The sequence below is a fragment of the Corvus kubaryi genome, unplaced genomic scaffold, assembly GCF_017639235.1.
Source record: "Corvus kubaryi isolate FWS band 111438036 unplaced genomic scaffold, C.kubaryi_AGA036_p1.0 67, whole genome shotgun sequence".
NCBI classification, from domain to species: Eukaryota; Metazoa; Chordata; class Aves; order Passeriformes; family Corvidae; genus Corvus; species Corvus kubaryi.
This window is the reverse complement of record NW_024582055.1, coordinates 1,979,352-1,997,866: the sequence shown is the minus strand read 5'-3', so window position 1 is coordinate 1,997,866 and position 18,515 is coordinate 1,979,352.

The window sequence follows — 18,515 nt, the reverse complement described above, 5'->3', positions numbered from 1 at the left end:
TGGGGGTAACCTAAAGATTGCAAAACTGTCTGTAGTGTGTATTGCACGTGGGGTGTGGCTACAGGTTGATGAAGCCTGAAGATAACCTTTCTTTAAACAAAACTTGAATTCCATTTCTATCTTTGCATTCCTCCTTGCGATCTGAGGTGTATTTTCATGTGAGATTTTAATAAAATTTTACATATATATATATTTTTTAATATATATACACACACCTTCTCACAAATGGATGCACATCTGTAAATATGAATTAGTACATAAAATTATCTTATTTATTGAGATTTATATTAGTGAGCCAGGACAGGATTATTTATCCCTAAGGGAGCCTGGGTAATTTATTTCTTCCCTTGATCAGCTGTCACAAGTGTTTGAAAAAGCTTTATTTATTTTTATATAGATCTCCATGAGAAATAGTTTTCCAGACATGTCTCCATACAGCTATTGTGACAGTCTGGGTGCTTTCTATGTGTTTGTTCTTTTTGTATGTGAATTCTTCCAAGATGTGTTTCTGTTTGCAATTTGTGTTGCTGCAGTACTGCTGAAGATTCATTAATATTGCTTGAGTAAAGAAGAGCAAGGGTTTATACTGCTGATGAAAATGGTGCTAAATATGTAATACCTCTAGAACATAAAGGGTGTGCTGCTTTTGAATCAAAGATACAAGCATATATCCTGTGTGCCGTAAGTGACCTGAAAAGAAGGTGATGTAGGAGGAGTCAAAACTAAATACCTGTCTGAATGGAAAGGGGAGAGAAGTGAGAGAATTGCTGGCTGGACCACCTGAAGACCAAAATCCACTTCAGAGAAGGCAAGTAAGATGTCATCTCTTTCTGAAGCATCTTGGAGTAAATACATTTCCTAGTGGAAACACTTAAGAGTTATAACCGAAATCTGTTGTGACGTAGTGGACTTTAAATCACATGTTGTTCTATATAAGAGCAACTTGTGTCATCCTGTCCCAAAGTGAAACAATGCATGTTTCAGTGGATTACTCTTTTCCATTTCCATCCTCCTCCTCTTCCCCCAAAAAGATAAATCACAGGATTTTTGTACCATTTGCTGCTAATCTGCAGCCCAAACTGTTCTGGTCCAGCTTGTGGCCGAGCCTGCTTGCAGCCAATAGCCCCTCTTCCAGAGAAGCTGATGGTTTAGTATGAGCTAAATGTACTTCTCTGGCCCAAGGAGATGTCCTGTTTAAACATCAGCTCCTGCCTTGGTGCTTATACGTTGATAAGCTAAGCAAGGTAATGCTTTCTAAATGGAGAGCTCTGTTGTCACCTTCCTTAAACAGAGATCAAATCATGGATGAACATTTGCATAGCTGGGCATGGTTCCCTCACCTGATATGTCAGCCTTGGTGCTGACTCTGTGGTTTGTGCTCTCTGCTGATCACCTGGATTGATAAAGAATAGCTTTACTTCCATTAGCGTTTATCACCGTTTTGCATGCTTGTGCCAAAAAGTTTATTTATCTTGCCTCTAGTCCCCAAGCTACCTCCTTTCTCTCAGGAACCTGGATGAAATTTTCCTATGTCCACCTTCTTTTTTTTCCCCTATGTCCACCTTCTTTTTTTTTTTTTTCCCCTTCCCTTTTCATGTTCTTTCCTTGTCTTTCTCTGGCTACAGCCTACTGGTGAATTACCAAGTACCTGCTTTTAGTAGTAGTCTTAAAAAAACAAGAGATGCAGAAAAAGGCAGCTTCCACCCAACTCTGCAACTTCCCTACAGACTAAAATATCTTTCTCTCTTTGCTCTTTTCCTAGAAAATCATTTATGTCAATAACATGGAAATAGCTGTTTCCAAGGTGCACTGTAACTGATCCCACTAATAAGTATGGTGATGCCAAAAAACACCCCTACCAAACTTCTGTTCGCCTGCCAAGTGATAGAGTATGTTATTTGTGCTGCAAATGATGGTGGTGTCATTAATATCCCCATTCTGGTGAAAGGAGGGAAATGTGCTTTAATAGTTTTGTGAATCCCAATGAAGTTTAAACATTGCATGTTCAACTTACCCCTAATTTCCTGGTTTTGGAAAGGTGATGCTTGGAAAGAAGAGTTTCCTTAAACTAGTGAGGAGTTAAAAAGCAAGAACTGTCATTTTTAAATGGTGGAAAAACTAATTTGTACTACATCCATGTATATATACACTGAAGGATAATTAAAGAAGCCTTTTCTTTCCTTGGTAAAAATGTCCTGATCATGTAAAGCAACATCTGCAATTTTATCTTGATCTAAGGTTTTGACTGAGTGAAAAAATTACGTATTTCACTTGAGAAGGGAAGAAAAGTAATTTTTTTCAAGAGGTTCCAAGCTACTCTCAAGGGCTGTATCTTGAATATAAATGGACATAACACTCCTTTTTATTTTTTCCTACTCCTCTTTGATAGGTATTTCCTGCATGCTTTACATGTTAGACTTGTCTTAAATGTCATTCAAAATATTTTCTCATTTATAACTGTTTTCTATAGCTCCTTGGGTAATTCCAGGCTACTGCCTTTAACACTTACTGGCTATTGGCAGAGGCAACATATTCAGGTCATATGAGTTTATTCAGTGTGAGATGATTTTTGAGTGAGAATGCTGAAGTGGGTAGTTTAACTTTAACATGAACTGCCAGCAACAGTAGAAAATAAGTTTTTCAATGAATTGTGTTTTATTTTATTCTACTAATATCTTAATTTCTAAATTAAAATTAACTCTATGACCAAATAATCCACTGGTGCTCTTAGATGACTAACTCAAGAAATGCATTTTCTACACTTCCAGCTTTCAAGTCACATAATCTTTCATATGTAATTATTGCAACCAACAGAGTATGGTAGATGTAAGCTTTTCAATTAATTTACAGCAGTTAGAATCAGTGAACTTTCATAAATTTGTTCCTTCAGAGCATGTACATATGGAGTAAAATGGCTAAATGTATCTAACATTTACCTGAGCTCCAGAAAGGATGCAGTCTTTCAGTCAGGTTGATTTTCTCACCTGAGGAAGTCTCCAAGTGAGCTGTTGTTTATGTAGCTGCAGAGATGTGGTGCCACTCGATTTTCTCTTTCAGAGATGAGATGTGAACCTTGTTTGCTGTAAGTGGGGAAATTCTCAAACCCTACAAAATTGCTGCTGCAGCAAAATCCTCTTCCCTTTCTCTGGAGGGACCTCCATCAAGAGATGTGTGAAAGAGGGAGGCATGAGCACAGGGTACACCCCCACGGTTCACTTCTGTACTCTTGTTCTCTCCTCATATTATTGTTTATTTTTTTAAGGTAGGGCTGATCAATCAATGTACTTTAAAATTTCCTTTAAAGACTTCTGATTCAGTTATGTCCTCATTAAATATCAACTATGGCCCTCAGCCCTTGAAGTAAACAACAAAGATAATATGGAAGGGGGTAGCATTTGGTGTTAAAACTGCCTGATGTTTTTTTCAACACAAGAGGATTTCAGCTGTGATTTTGCAATGAAACTGCAGGTCTTTCAGTGCAAGCTGCTGTGCCAGAAAGGATTTCCCCTACCTTTTTTAGCCCTTCTTGGTAAATAACAGGCAGAAAATCTTCCTAAAAACAAAACCAGAATACATATGCTTCCATCTGGCTGAAGGCTCTGCAGGGCTCTTGCATTATTTCAATAGTTGTAGTTTGTAGGAAGTCTGTGAGGGATTGGCTCACAGGTTTTGCTCTTCTTGGAGCTTCCATGCTAATTTTTTTTTTTAATTGGAGGATTCATATGTGCTCAGATGCCTTAGACCTGCACTATTGAAACCTTAAGACTTTTATCCTGTGGTGAAGCATAGAGCCCTGAAATGGAGTGGGGAGTGTGTCTTTTTTTTAAGGGTTTTTATTGTTTTGAAGGGTGTGTAGCTTTTTGGATTGTTACATGTTGTGGTTTAACTCCAGTTGGCAACTAAGCACCAAACAGCTGCTTGCACACACCCCTCACCCATGGGGGAAGAAAATAACAGGAGAAAAATAAACCTGGTGAGTTGAGATGTAAACAATTCAATAATTGAAACAAAATAAAATACAATAATGATAATTAAATGTTGATGTTAATAGTTAAAGGGAGAGAGGAGGAGGAATAAAACCCAGAAAAACAAGCAAGTAAAACACAATTGCTCACCACACGCTGACTGATGCCCAGCCCATCCCCAAGCAGCAATCAGCCCCTCCCAGCTAGCTCCCCCCAGTTTATATCGTGGGCATGACATTCTATATTACAGCATATCCCTTTGGCTTGTTTGGGCCAGCTGTCCTGGCCATGCTCCCTCACAGCTTCTTGTGCACCTTCTCACTGGCAGAGCATGGGATGTTGAAATGTCCCTGATTTAATTTAAGCACTACTGAGAAACTACTGAAACATCTGTGTGTTACCAACATTGTTGTCATACTGAATCCAAAGCACAGCACTGAACCAGCTAGTAGGAAGAAAATTAACTCTATCCCAGCTGAAATGAGGACATTTTGTTGCTTTTGAGTTTTTTCCCTTTTGTCTGCAGTTCTGGGCAGTTTCTAGGAGTTTGTGACTAAGCATCAGGGAAGAAATAGGTCAAAGAAAGCAAATTTTGGAAGTAGAGCTGCATAGCAGGATAGTGATTGGCCAGAAACAAGATGAGAGGACTGGTCAGGAAGGCTGGACAACAGTAAGGGAGGGAAGGAGAAGGAGACCAGCATGAAATGTTGAAAAATTAAAACAGATTCAAATAAGATCACTGAGACTTCAAGGTCTAAGCAATAGTCTTAGGTATGCCAAAGACCAGAGCCTCAGTTTTGCTAGTGTAACTCATCTTCCACTAAAATGTCTCTGCTCTCACTCGACTCCCCATAAAATCCTTTTGCAAGACTGCTGAAACCAATTTTTTAGGAAAAAAAAAAAGGTTTATTTTTTTAATAAACAGAAGGGCATACTATGTCCAGATGTTTTGGATTTCTGTATGAAAGTATCAAATACCATTACAATGGATGTAGTAAAAACTTGGCTCAGAGTAGTTTACCTTATTCTGAACTAGACTAAATTTGCCAGCTGATTTGCTTCAGGTTTGTTCCCAGGGTTTGCTTCTTTTCACTGATGCACGGATTACCTGTCTACGACAGGCAGTAAAATGCAAATGGCATTCCGACAATACAAGCAACACAATGCTGTGTTGTAACAGTCTCTGCTGCTTTTGGGACAGCTCCAAAGCACTGCCAAACAGCTTTTTCTGGCTAAGAAATGGAACATCTCTTTAAAACAAAATAAAATGATTCCTCTAACTTTGACTCTAAAGAAGTGTGGAGGAACTCTAAATTGCACTCTAAAAAGTGTAAGAGGGGATATTCCACTGTCTCCTCTTATAATATCTAGCATTTTACACATAAATAATATTTAATAATTACTGTTAATAATTTATTTAATTGTGTATTTTTTTTACCAGTTTCCACAGTTTTTCTTTGAAATCTTGGCTGCTGTGTTTGACTGTGGCTCTGGAGGCCAGGCACTTCTCTTAGATGGGTCCGCAGGATGTGGCACATGGTTTGAGCCTACTCCTGAGATTCTGCAGTTGTCTGCTGGTTAGAGGCACAGCCCATCTCCCTGCATATTCTGGAGCTGAAATGTCCACCTATGGAGGTCACTGTCAGTTTTGAATCCTTTATGTAAAAATAAAATAGTTGTGGGGTGGAAATGGAATCATTGAAAAGATTGGGAATGTGTCCCAAGGCTGTAAAACATGATTTGCAATGTCTTAGGAAAAAAGAAGGGCTAGAAGGGCTTTAATTCCGGTCTGTTGCTACTGTCAATGAGCTCCTTCTGGTCTTACGTGAGTATAATAGGGCAGAGCCCAAACCAGGAAGAAAAGGGAGCACATTCTCTTAACATAAACATACAAGTACTGTTCTTCCATGAATTTTGTGCTTTCCCAAGGTCAGCATGACATTGAGCACAAGTAAAATCAAAGTATGTTCTAGGAAGCCTGTTACACTTAAGCAAAACTCTTTTTTTCTTGGTCAAACAGTCCTGATGCTAAAACAGTGTCTAAAAGTCAGACATTAGTTTTTGCCCCAGGTGAACTTCTGGCAATTGCTATGAAATAAGTTTGGATAACAAATGCCTGTCCTGACTCATTAGGTCTTGTTAAAATGATAATCAAAAGGTGACTATTCCCAGTATTAAAAGTTAACTGCAATAAATTCTACCTCCCCCAATAAATCAAGACTGAAAAGAATTTGAAAAATTTTGAAAACTCGTGCAGAAATATTCTTTTGAAAAGAATCCAGAGTTTCTCCTTTTCTTGCAAGTCTTCCTTCTACAAAGTAATTTCTATTCTGGTTTTCAGGAGGCTTAATGAATTTCAGATTTATACAATAGAAGGAGAAACAATGTGATGAGAAATCTACTTCTTTCTTTACCTCTTCAAAAATAACTATTTGCTGCTAAGATGAAGTAACAGCTGCACTTCAACAATGAAGAGTAAATAAGTTGGTTTTATCTCTGTTAAAATTGCAGAGTGTTCCTTTTCTTTTTCCCCCAGATTCCCATTTCATTTATTTTAGAGTCCTTTTTCAATAGAAACCCTGAAGAACTGCCAAGTTGGCTTCAGTAGTGAGTGATGACTACAGATAACTGGGTTATGATCTTGGCTGAGACAAACTGGAAGCAGTACTAGCATCCTACAAATACCTACTGTTTCATGCTTTTGAGATGCTTAAGCAAAAAAATCCAGTTATTTTTATTGAATGCAAGCAATGGATAAGAAGGAAATGTAGCATAATCAAATACCAGAAGCCATTTTTAGGAATATGAAGTCTAAAGCCATTAAAAAATGAAGAAAGAACCCTCAGTTTTAATGCCACTAATGATAGATAATGTGTGAACAGCCTGCTCTAGATCTTTCTGGCTATGCAGAGCTGTGTCCTGTTGCATTTTGGATCTCTCCAGAGATCCACACTGAGATTCTGCAACCAGCATTTGACTACCCCAACAGTCTGAAAACCAAGCAAACAAACACCATAATAAAAATAATTTAAAAAATGTTTGAGCTGAACTTTTTATAACTTATAACTTAAGTTGGACTTTTCATAGAATTTTATTTCTGTAATATTTTGCCCCCTGCTCTGTCTCTGGGCCCTGCTGAAAAGACTGTCTCTGTTGTCTTTGCTCAGCTCTGTTAAGTATTTATGCACTGTGACAAGATCTCCCCAAAGCTTGCTCTTCCCCAGGGGAAATAGTCCTGTTTCTCTCTGCCTCACCTCTGTCAGGTGCTACAAGCCTTGAATGGTTTTAATGGTCCAGCTTGTTGGTTCATCTCCAGTATAAGGGTGTCTGTCTCTCTTGTACTGGGATGCCAGCTCTGGTGCCAACACTCCAGGGCTGAGTACAGGGCAGTTCAGTCAATAATCCCCTGCCCTCGCTGTCTGTGTACCTCGTCAGTACTTCATCAGTTTGTCTGTGGAGCTATTTTGGAGGCATGTGAGCAAACTGACTTGGGTTAAGGCACCTGTCTCCAAATTTGGGTGGCTGAGGAGAGGAAAAGCACACAGTTCTGCTGCAGCTTTGGTGGAAAAGTAGAGAAAGCAGAGAGGGTGAGTATATTTTGTCTCAGGAAGCTGGACCTTAGGGAGAAATAAATCTGCACTTGGTCTGTGAAAGATAGTCACTGAGCATTTTTTCCATAATGCTCCATAGGAATGCAATAAAAATTGAAAATTGTTTAAACATTTTTAATAAGCTAGAAAGTGTAAACTGAATATCCTGTGGTTTATGACTATATTAAATACAATTATATAACATTACCTGCAACATCAAATGCAGCCACAAAATGGAGTTTAAGTATCTCCGCAATAATAAAGGTATCTAATGTGTAAGAAAGTGAATAGTAATCAGCACATCACCTGTGGACCAATGTCTTTGGCAGTCACTGACCTTTTGGCTAGAATATGTAGAGTTACTGAAATGTGTTAGTTTCTAGTCTTTTCATAAAACTACATAGGTTGTACTGAATTCCCACAATTAGCTGTTATCTCCAGAGTGTAACTAAATTACACTGTATTTAACTGGGCTAAATCAGACATTTGTTTATCCAGGTGCCAAATTTACTCCTCAACCCCTGTCCCATTATGCCTTCTGCTATTCCAAAAGCCAACACATCTGCCTTGACATTTTTTAAAGAGAGAAAGCTGAACCTAGGCATTCACTCTAGTATTATATTGAGCTCTTCTTTTGTTAGTAGATACATAACTTATTCAAATAACACTCTTCATACACTTGTATTGCTAGTTGCACAAACCATCTCTTTAGAACTACTTTACATTGCTATTAAAACATTTTTAAATTTTGTAATTGAGATGGCAAGCAAACTTGCTTGAGCAGATAGCTAACATGCTAATTTGTTGGTCTAAGGAGTAAGAAACCAATAAATGTAATTAATTTACAGAGTCACTGGGTATGTATTTTGGAATCTTAAGCAGAGTAAGTATATATGGTGTACAGCTCAAAATGGATTCCTTTGTTTACCCTTTTCTTCAGTGCCTGAAGCAGGTGGAAGGAAAATTCTATGGTTTTAATTTTTTTTTTTCAGAGAGTAGGCTACTAACTTTGCATTCAGCAAATATACTGGATGGTATGCAACCAAATTTAGGTTTTGGAGCCAAAAGACAGCTGTGGCATACTGATTGTATTTGTACCTTCTCTAATGCTCTGACGCATTTCAGTGTTCCCCATTCTTCATAGACTTAATTCACTTTGGGAATCTGTAATATACATGCAGCCCTGCTAAAGTAAAACTATTAAAGCTTATTAACATCCCCAGTTTCTGTGTTTCAATATGAATATGTCCTTATTTTATATACAGTAAATATTCAATATTTTCACATGCATTGGAGTGTTAACTAGCTTGGAAAATACTGTATTTCATTTACTTGCAATTTATGGTTATGTTTTATATACCCAAAATAAAATCCCTTCATAAAATAAAAAAAAATCTCAGGAAACAAATTTTGCTTAGTTTTCCAGATTTATATATTAAACGAACTGTAATTGACTTAAACCTTTGCATCATTTGGTCTTTTCTCTCCTCTGCTTTGCATTTGTTGTGTGTCATATTTGTTCTAGGTCAGGCCTTGGGGAAGAAAGCGTGAACTGAAATGAGCCATTGTTTGTGGAAATGAAGTGGAAATCCACTCCACTGCACTGAAGGAGCTGCCCAGTGCCTGAAAGCCACACTCATTTCATCATATACAGTCTTCTGTTTTGTTTGAACACTAAGAATACCAACTAGTTTACTCTTGATCTATAAAATATATTTCCCTGGCTAGGCTTCCAGCAAATTATTTTTCTTAAACATTGCACAAATCATTTTGGTTTAGTTAGGCAAGTGTTATATTTGATACTTATTTTCTTGCTGAAGAACTTAAACATTAAATTTGCTGGAGGAAGAAAACTTTTAGCTCTGTTTCCTCTACTTATGCATTCCTGCATTCTTTTGTGTGCTGCATAGCATTTCTGTAATATACACTGGACAATTTTATGTACAAAAATCTTAACTTCAGCCAGATGGATTCATCACTGGCACAGAAAATGTGACAGTTAAAGCAAACAATAAATTACTTTTTCAAGAGTATGCATTGAAGACATTTTTCCAAGTAAGTGTTTTTCTTTCATTTCATTACTGGAGCTCTTGGAATACTGGCAAAATGCAACTGACTTTCAGTACGAGCCTATGGAAAGCCTGAAACAACTGTCATGTGAAATACCTGTAAATTGTTTCTGTCTTTCTCAACATCATCTTTTATGTGTAGCCTAGGGGTGGTGTTTAACTATTGAGATGGTCTGGTAGTAGCAGCTTTAGAGAGTAAGCAGTTGAATTCTTTCAGTTACAGAGTTTGTCAAATGCAAGTCATGGAACAATGTGCTGTGTTCTTGGTTCATAAACCTGTGCTAAGTGATACTGGAGAAAAATTAACTTGGTGGTTGCATGAGGGCTGACTATCTTTTAACTACAAGCTGTAGTTACTTTTGGCATGCATGAAATTTGTCTGTGAGTCCTGATAAGCCATGAAAACAACTTTGATGTTAGCACCAGATGTTTTCATCTGCATATATCTTCATTGAATCTGTCTATCTATCTGTCTATCTATCTATCTATCTATCTCAAAAAAGACAAATTTATTTGAACAGACAGCAAGGTACATGGTAGCTAAGTATAATTTTTCATTGCAGAAATAGGACAAGTTTTATAAATTTTCTTCTGTAAAAAAAGCATATACCCAACCGAGCAGTTAAATCTAAATAATTAAATACTGATATGACTTGAAGTTAATCTAAAACAAACTTCATAAAATCATGGAATGTTTTGGATTGAAAGGGACCTGTAAAGCCATCTAGTCCAACATACTTGCAATGAGCAGGGAATAGATCAACTAGATCAGGTTTCTCAAAGGTCCATCCAACTTGACCTTGAATTTTTCCAGGAATGGAAATACCCCTCTGGGCAACCTGAGGCAGTTTTTCACCACCCTCACTGTAAAAAAACTTCTTCCTTATATTTTATCTTAAATCAATGTTCCTTGAGTTTAAAAGCATTACCCCTTGTCCTATCTCTACAGGCCCTGCTAAAAAGTTTGTCCCCGTCTTCCTATAAGCCCAGTTGAAGTACTAAAGAAGAGTTTCTCCAGAGGGTTTTCTTCTCCAGGCTCAACCCCACTCTTTCAGCCTGTCCTCACTGGGATGGAGCACCTCTCCTTTCCTTCCATTTCAGACACCACAGACAATAAATGCATTCTGTTACAAATGAAAAACCTCAAAGCTGTTAAAAAAGAAATTGAGATTCTTCTCTTCTCATGCAACTCTCACCAGAAGGAGAATAGTGATTTTCCCCATGGTTCACTCTCCATTCTGATCTCACAGATTGGAGGAAACCAAGTAAGTTTTGGGGATTTCCAGCAGTGTACTCCCAGGTGATTTGATATGGGCTGTATTTCATATGCTGACCAAGCTCTACACGGTTTCAGAACCAGTTTGTACAAATGAATTGTTTAATTCTTGTATTGTTCCTGCTCATCTGTGTCAGTGGGATCACTGCAACTTCTTAGGGAAACTCAGCAATTAGACTGATTGTATCTGTGATTGTGGATTCCAAAAATACTTTCTGATTGATTGATTTAATTGCAAGTGATTAGAGTTAGGATGTCCATTTAACGTGTGAAAAGACAGTTTATCGCTTAATTACTTTTTAAAGCGCATCTTAATTACGAAGTGACTATTCCTGTCAGCAGTGTTGTTTTTAATTACAAACAACCTCAAATGTTTGTATTTTTAACAGGTACTACAAATCATTATATATAAAGCATAGCAGAACAAAATGCAAAGAAATATAATGTAGCTGTTAGGCTTTTTCCTGCCAAATTCAGATTCACAGTGATAATATGAAATAAAATAAGTTTTTAATGGAGAAGGTGAAGGAAGGGTATCTTTTGTGTTGCTTTTAGGGTTTTGTTTGTTTGGGATTTTTTTAGTCTTTTAAACCTACAGGTGTGTGATGTTTCTCCTCAGTTTTATCCAATTTTATGCTTTAAGTTCTCAGGCAAATTTATGTGAGTATATTTGTTTAATGGCAATTTAGGTAAGGATAAGTACTTGGACCTGAATGGAGTGGAAGATGTCCCTGCCCATGGAGGGGAGATTGGAAGTAGATTATCTTTAAGGCCCCTCCAACCCAAGTCATTCTATGATACGTTAGGTTAAAAGGAAGGTGTTCAGCAGACCATTGCAGCAGTGCAGGGAAGGAACTCATCTTTGGTGAAGGGGTGGTGGGAAGTGGATCTATTTCAATGTCATGCTTTCTGTATCTCTACCCATTGTCAAACTACCTGTGGGTGGTTAAGCCTCATCCTTCTTAGGAATTGTGGAGGGGGAAAGGGAGAAGGGAAGGCACGTGGAAAGGACTGCAGCGGAGAAGGGTACCTGAACTGGCCCTAGGAATGAGTTTGTGATAGAGGGAATTGGTGCTGCAGTGTAATTTTCTTACTTGTATAAGGAGAAAGTAATTATTTATGGTCAAATCTAGGCTATAAAATAATAGCTACTAATTTATTAGAAACTAATTATATTAATTAATGTTATAGAGGTTTAGATGGAATAAGTGGAATACCATTCAGTCTTGCCAGTTTTTAACCATAAGAAATTTGTGGGTTTTTTGACAGGGCATCCCTTCTATGTCCTGGACTTAGTATTGTGGATATTTGGGAAAATTGCTGAGGTATCATCTTGTCAGATTTAAGGTGTCTTTATTCAAAGGATGTCTTGAGTATTAAGGATATCTTCAAAATAAAAAAAAATTCTTTGTATTTCAGGAAGGCATTGCTTCCCTATTAGCTTATAGTCCTTACTCATTAAAAAAAATAAAACAAAAAGAAGAAGAAAAAATCTGCCCCATAACCTTTCCCTTTATTTTAAGATGACTAGCATATGTTATCTCTCCTAAGGCAAAGTAAGTGTACAAAGAAGAGAAGAGGCTTTAGTTTTACATGTAGAAAAATCAGGAAACAAAAATCCCTCCCAGTGGGGGAGCAAGGTACAAAGCTGACCTCATCTAATTTATCTGAAGGTATGATAGAAGCCTTTTTTGTTCGGTGGCTCTTTCCATCACAATGTGCTCTTTCTACCTTTCCTTGATTTATCTTACATCTTTGTTATCCCAAGGTGAAAATGGCGAATTTATCTTCTACTGAAGACAACTTTTTAAAAAGAGTCTCAATCACTAAGGCCAAGCCCAGAAGCAACTGGAGGCAATTAGGAACACTTTCTTTAAAACTCGCACCCAACCTACACATGCTTAACTTGGGAGATCAGAGAGAAATATAGCTAGAGGACAGAAGGACTAATAGCTACCAGATCTAACAAACCATAAAGGTGTTCACTGGAGAACCGTGGCAATATTGACTGTGTGTTCATTAAGGACATGACTGCCAGATGATGAAAGCGCTGCTCTGCTGGGACACATTTTACTACTTAAAATGGCAGATAAAGTTTCTGTCTGCTTTTTCCAACTGGAAAAAAAAAAAAAAAAAAAAGAAGTGCAAAACTTGGACTGAAAGAATTCCTGGGACGAAGTTTTCAGCGGTCTCTTACCATCCTCTGTGAAGGAGTTTAATCATCACTTCTGGAGCTTGAAATCTATCAAGATTAATAAGTAGTGTCACTCCTTTCACTCTTGATGACTAACACTAACAGCCATGTATATTTAATGCCCCTGAAACAGAATTTGATGTCATTACAGCAATGAGAAGTAAATCACTTTCCAGTGAGACTAATTTTCTGAATGTCACTGTTTCTTTTCCATTCTTTTCTGCTTACTTATTTTTCAGTGATAGTCTCTCCACAGCAGACAAATCATGTTTCTTTACCCTTTAATCTTTTAACACTATACCCTGGCATTTTTTTTTTACTTCTAGTAATTGTGGTTTAGAATCATAGAGGTCTTTTCCAAACTTGAAGATTGAATCCAACTGTTAACCCAGCCCTGTCATGTTCACCACTGAACCCTGTCCCTAAGTATGACATCCACACATCTTTTAAATACCTCAGGGATGGTGACTCCACCATTTCCCTGGGCAGCCTATTCTGATCCCTGACAACCATTTTGGTGAAAAATTTTTCCATAATACCCACACTATTGTGTTTGTGTTCTTCCATTCTGGTACTCTTTGCAACAAAGTGCATCAAATCTATATTAAAAAAGAATTACAAACAAATCCGGTGATTTTGAAGTTTTGTTAATTGATTTTCATGTTTTCAGTACTTTTTAGGGTCTTTGATCTAAACTATTCTATAGAATTGGGAAACAGGACAGTCTTGAGGTGTCACAAGGCACCACGAGCGAGGGGATTCAGTAACTCCACTTGCATGCAATGGCACTGATGCAAAGTGAATGGTCTTGGTGCGATCTGGAGGTCTTTTTCTGCTTTATTTGTAAAGCGCTTTTATGACTGCCGGGTCTGGAATATAGCAATCCCCTGAGGAAAAACCCACTCCCTTATTCTCTTTGTTTTCTCATAAAAGCAGAGAGAGCAATTCTAGAGTTACATGCACATATTTGTACTTCAAGCCTTGAATGCTCTGTCTGAATGCTCTGAGAATCAGCCATGTCACTCACGTTTTTGTTTAGCAACAGTGAAAATTTATCTAGCAGCTAAATGAAGTCATTAGTGCCCTGGCTATTTAGAGACAACCTTCAGCCAAGCAAAAGTCTAAGCAAACGACTGTGGGCTCAGCAAGATCACCAAGCTTCCACTTGCTTTATTATTTATTTTTTTCCAATGTTTCTTGGTCAAGACTGCTGAAAAGTCCAGAGAAAAAGTTAAGAAGTGTGAGGATTCTACATCTGTTTGAATCTGCTGTGAATTAAGACCTTACAGCTGTGCCTAGTCCTCAAAACACAATTCTCTCTTGGTTTAATCAAGTGAATTGAAATTTTCCCTCAAAGGTATAGGAATGACAGTATTGCTCATTCACACATGGCAACTATAACTAAACCAATATTCACATTTATATGAAATCACTGAAGGCAATATATAATGCTATATGAAAATACTAAGTTGTATGTCCTCTACACATGAGCAAGATGCTTAATATTGCATTTACAAGGTGCCTGCTATTTTATACTTCACAATAGCTGTAGGGTAGTTTAAAATATAGTTTAAAAGCAGAAAAAAAAAATCATCCTTTCTACTACTACAGCATTGAGAATTTTTTTTCTTTTTCAAAACAAAGCAACTTTTTAAAAAAATCTGTAGAAATAAAGGAAGCTTGCTATGATAGGTATATGTATTAAAATAAATTGCAGATTTTCAAGGAAAGGAAATAATGGTTATATATTCTATGGGAAGAGGAAAGAAGTTCAGTATCACTAAGTACAGCAATCTGAATGTGCTGCCAGGGGATGCTGAGGGGCATTTTACTAGATTGAAGTTGTGGACTTGTCACCTGACTGAGAATTTGGAAATTACCTGCATATTAGGCAAGGTAGTATCTCTGGTTTCTTGAGATTACAAGGAGATTTTCTGGTTCATAGGCAAAGGTGTTTGTGCAAGAGTAAGAGATAAATGAAAAACCTAACTACCAAAAATATGAAATTGTGGGCGAGGATTTCGTTGTTGTTGTTTTTGGTGTTTGTTGGAATATAGTTTCTTTTTTATTTGAGAAATAAATATATTACTGATTACATAATGCTCTTAGGGTTCCCCTAGCCCAAAAAAGAGGTGGAAAAAGCTTTCAGTTCTATTTCCTACATGGCTAGTCAGCTGGTTAAGGAATAGGAGAGTGCTGAAAAGGTATGAGTTAAACTGTAACTCTGAGCCAGGACTAAATATGACAGGCTAGCTCAAGTGAAAGGTAACACATACATGCTGTCTTCAGTAGCAGAGCATGAGAACAGCCTGGAAAAGAGCTGAAAGGTTTTTAAAGAGAATCATTCCCTACCCATGCTTATAACCACGGAATTTTTCTATTTTTGGTCTTTTAACCTCAGTAGCTTGTTTATCTTTGTCGGTTTTTCCTGCCCTTAGTAGTTTTTCATCTTTTCTGTCTATTTCTATGTGTAAAACTGTGCCTTCCACATATGCTCAACTCAACAATGCTGTGTTTTGTTATTTTAGAATAAGAAAAAAAGAGAAGCAAAGGCGTAGGAGAGTAAACGCCATGCAGTGGAAGAGTGGGGAGCCTCCACTAAGCTGTGCTGTGCGTACTGTGTGCTTGAGAGAGCCTGGAAAACTGATGAACAGCAGAATGAAGACGAGAAAAAAACCCAGCAATGCTTGCCAATTGTGTAATTAAGTGTTATTTATCCTTTTTACAATATTTACATTGGCAGTGCTTCATTAGGGATTTATGGCCATCTGTCTTACAGATTTATTGTATATGTTGTGGATTTTGAGGTTTAAAGCTGCTTTGGAGCTAGAAGAAATCCCTGTGCTGCATATGTCCTGACACCTGACTTTCCTGAGGATAAACAAGTTTCATGAATCTGCTTACAGCACAAAATACTGGGCTGATGTCACACCGATGGTCAGTGAACTGAGCCTGTAATGTGATATCACTCAGTGTCATTTGCACATGTCTGTTGTGGCAGCACAGAGAGGAGAGACAGTTTTCAACTGTTACCCGGGTCTGACATTTTTAATGCATCTTCTTCTCTTTGTTTAGCTTTAAAACTTTTTTAATGGTCTTCTTTCAACATAGCTCTCATTTTAAAACCTTTTTTTCCCCAAGCACATACCTCACTGCCTTTCCTATTGCTGTGTTGTCTGTGGATGCAGAACACTGTAACGCGAGTGAGATTCTGTTCTGGCTACAAGTGACGTTCCCCAGAGTGTAGCCTGGGCAAAGATGGAGGGTAAATCTTGCCCAGTGAGGGTAAACCAGCATTCTGCACTAGAAGCAGGAGTCTGCTGGTTTGCTGCTTGTGCTTATTGTGCACAGGCACAGAGTGCATCTCCCACAAGGCGACTTGTGCTCACACAAAACAGTTTTAATATCTTTCTACAGACCTTAGGCTTGTTGGAGTTTGCCTGGGGCTATACATCCCAACAGAAGAAAGAATTAGCAGCAATTAAAACAGTGTGGAAATATTACCATAAAATGAAGTCCAGAAAAAAAAATTCACTTAAGCCTCTGAAATGAGGAGGAAAAACTTTTGTTGTGGAAATGTCAAGAAAATTAAGAGGCATCCAAGACTTCAGGCCTCGTGCTTCACGTTGCCCCAGGATTAAGCACACCGGTTCCTGATTTGGAGGACAGCTTTTCCCTGGCCCTATAATACTACTTAGAGTATTTTCCTGTTCCTTTGCCAATAAGTTCAGGATTTAGGCACCTTTTTGTTATTGAGTAGTTTTTGCTGGTATTTAACAGGAAATTAAAGTTTGTTATTTTTTTTCTTCTACCTGTAGTAATAATATCTATTCTTGTAAGGTGGTACTTGAAAATCAGTAGAGATGAACATTGTGGATTAACAGAAATTAATCGTGGTAGAAATAACTCTTGCATTAAAGACTTTTATTGTGAGACAAAAAAAACTATGCAAATTGAGAAAAGCAGCAAATTGGACCCATCTGTGTTTTGAAGTCTTGATTTGTGCTATGTTTGATGTACTGAAGTGATCCCATTGTGGGAATGTTTTGTCTGTGCTCACTCTAAAACTTAATTACAGTTTTAGCTTGCCTGCACATAAGCAAATTTTTAACTCTTTTCCCCATTTCTGCTTAGGTGACTTTTTATTCAAAAGCATGTGAGAGTTGAATTTTAGCCCCTATAACCAAAATGTCAAAGTGCCAGTATCTTAACTCCTCCCTTAAATGACCAATGTCAACACCTCTACATTTTTTTTAGTCTTGCCGGAGAATGAATAAAGGCTCTAATTTGTAAATTATGAGGAGCAGCTGAGGGAGCTGGGGTTGTTTAACCTGGTGAAAAGGAGGCTTGAGGGGACCTTCTGACTCTCCACAGCTCCCTGAAAGGAGGTTGTAGCCAGGTGGGGTTGGCCTCTTCTCCCAAGTAACAAGTGACAGAATGAGAGGAAACAGTCCCAGGCTGTGTCAGGGGATAGTTAGATGGGCTGTTAGGGAAAATTCTTTACAGAAAAATTGGTCAAGCAGGGGAACAGGCTGCCCAGGGAAGCCCTTGAATTCCCATCCCTGGAAGCATGTAAAAAGACATGATGTGGCACTTAACAACATGGTTCAGTGGTGAGCTTGACAGTGTTGCATTAATGGTTGGACTTTATGACCTTAGAGGTCTTTTCAAAAAAAAAATTATTCTGTGATTACATCTTAGTTGAACCTAAAGCTTTGCCTCCCATACCACTGTCACTACAGCTTGTTTTGTGGTGTTTCAAAGGTCTGTTGGAGCAGTGGGTGAGGCAGAAGTGAGCTACTGCAACCAGAACGGCCTGAGGGGATGAAAGCAGAGGATCTTTCTCCTACAACCAACTCACATGCCTCATCTCCAGCCCTTTGCTTGCATGACCTGTAGGACTTGCAGTGCTCATCACGAGCAGCCAGGGGTGAATCAAAGCAGAACTACTGCCTTGGAAAAATGTCCATGAGATCTGTTAGATTAAAACTTCTTTCTCTTTTCTCCTTAGCCTTTGAAAAACCCTCAACCAACAACAAATACTTGGGTATTCAGCTGGTGTTTCTCAGGATACAGTGTTCTCCTGCTGTGCCCTCTCTGTGCTCTGTCCCTGCTTTCTGTAAAGAAACCTGTCTCTGTTCCCCTGCTTCTGGGTGTTTCTCAACATAGTACGTTTCTTTTCCCTTGTGTGGGCAAAAGGACTGACCCAGAGCCCAACCAAAGGACAGCTGCAGCGGCGAGGTCTGTGTGGGCTGCCCTGTTGTGTTTGACCGCTGTGCTGTGCAGCACTCATGCTCAGCAACGCTGATTCCTCTGGCTTTGTATTTTCCTTTCAGCTTGTATCAAGCATATGTTGCTTTTCTGTACACTATGAGGCATCTCATAGAATGTCTCAGCTGCCTTTCTATCATCCCCAAGACC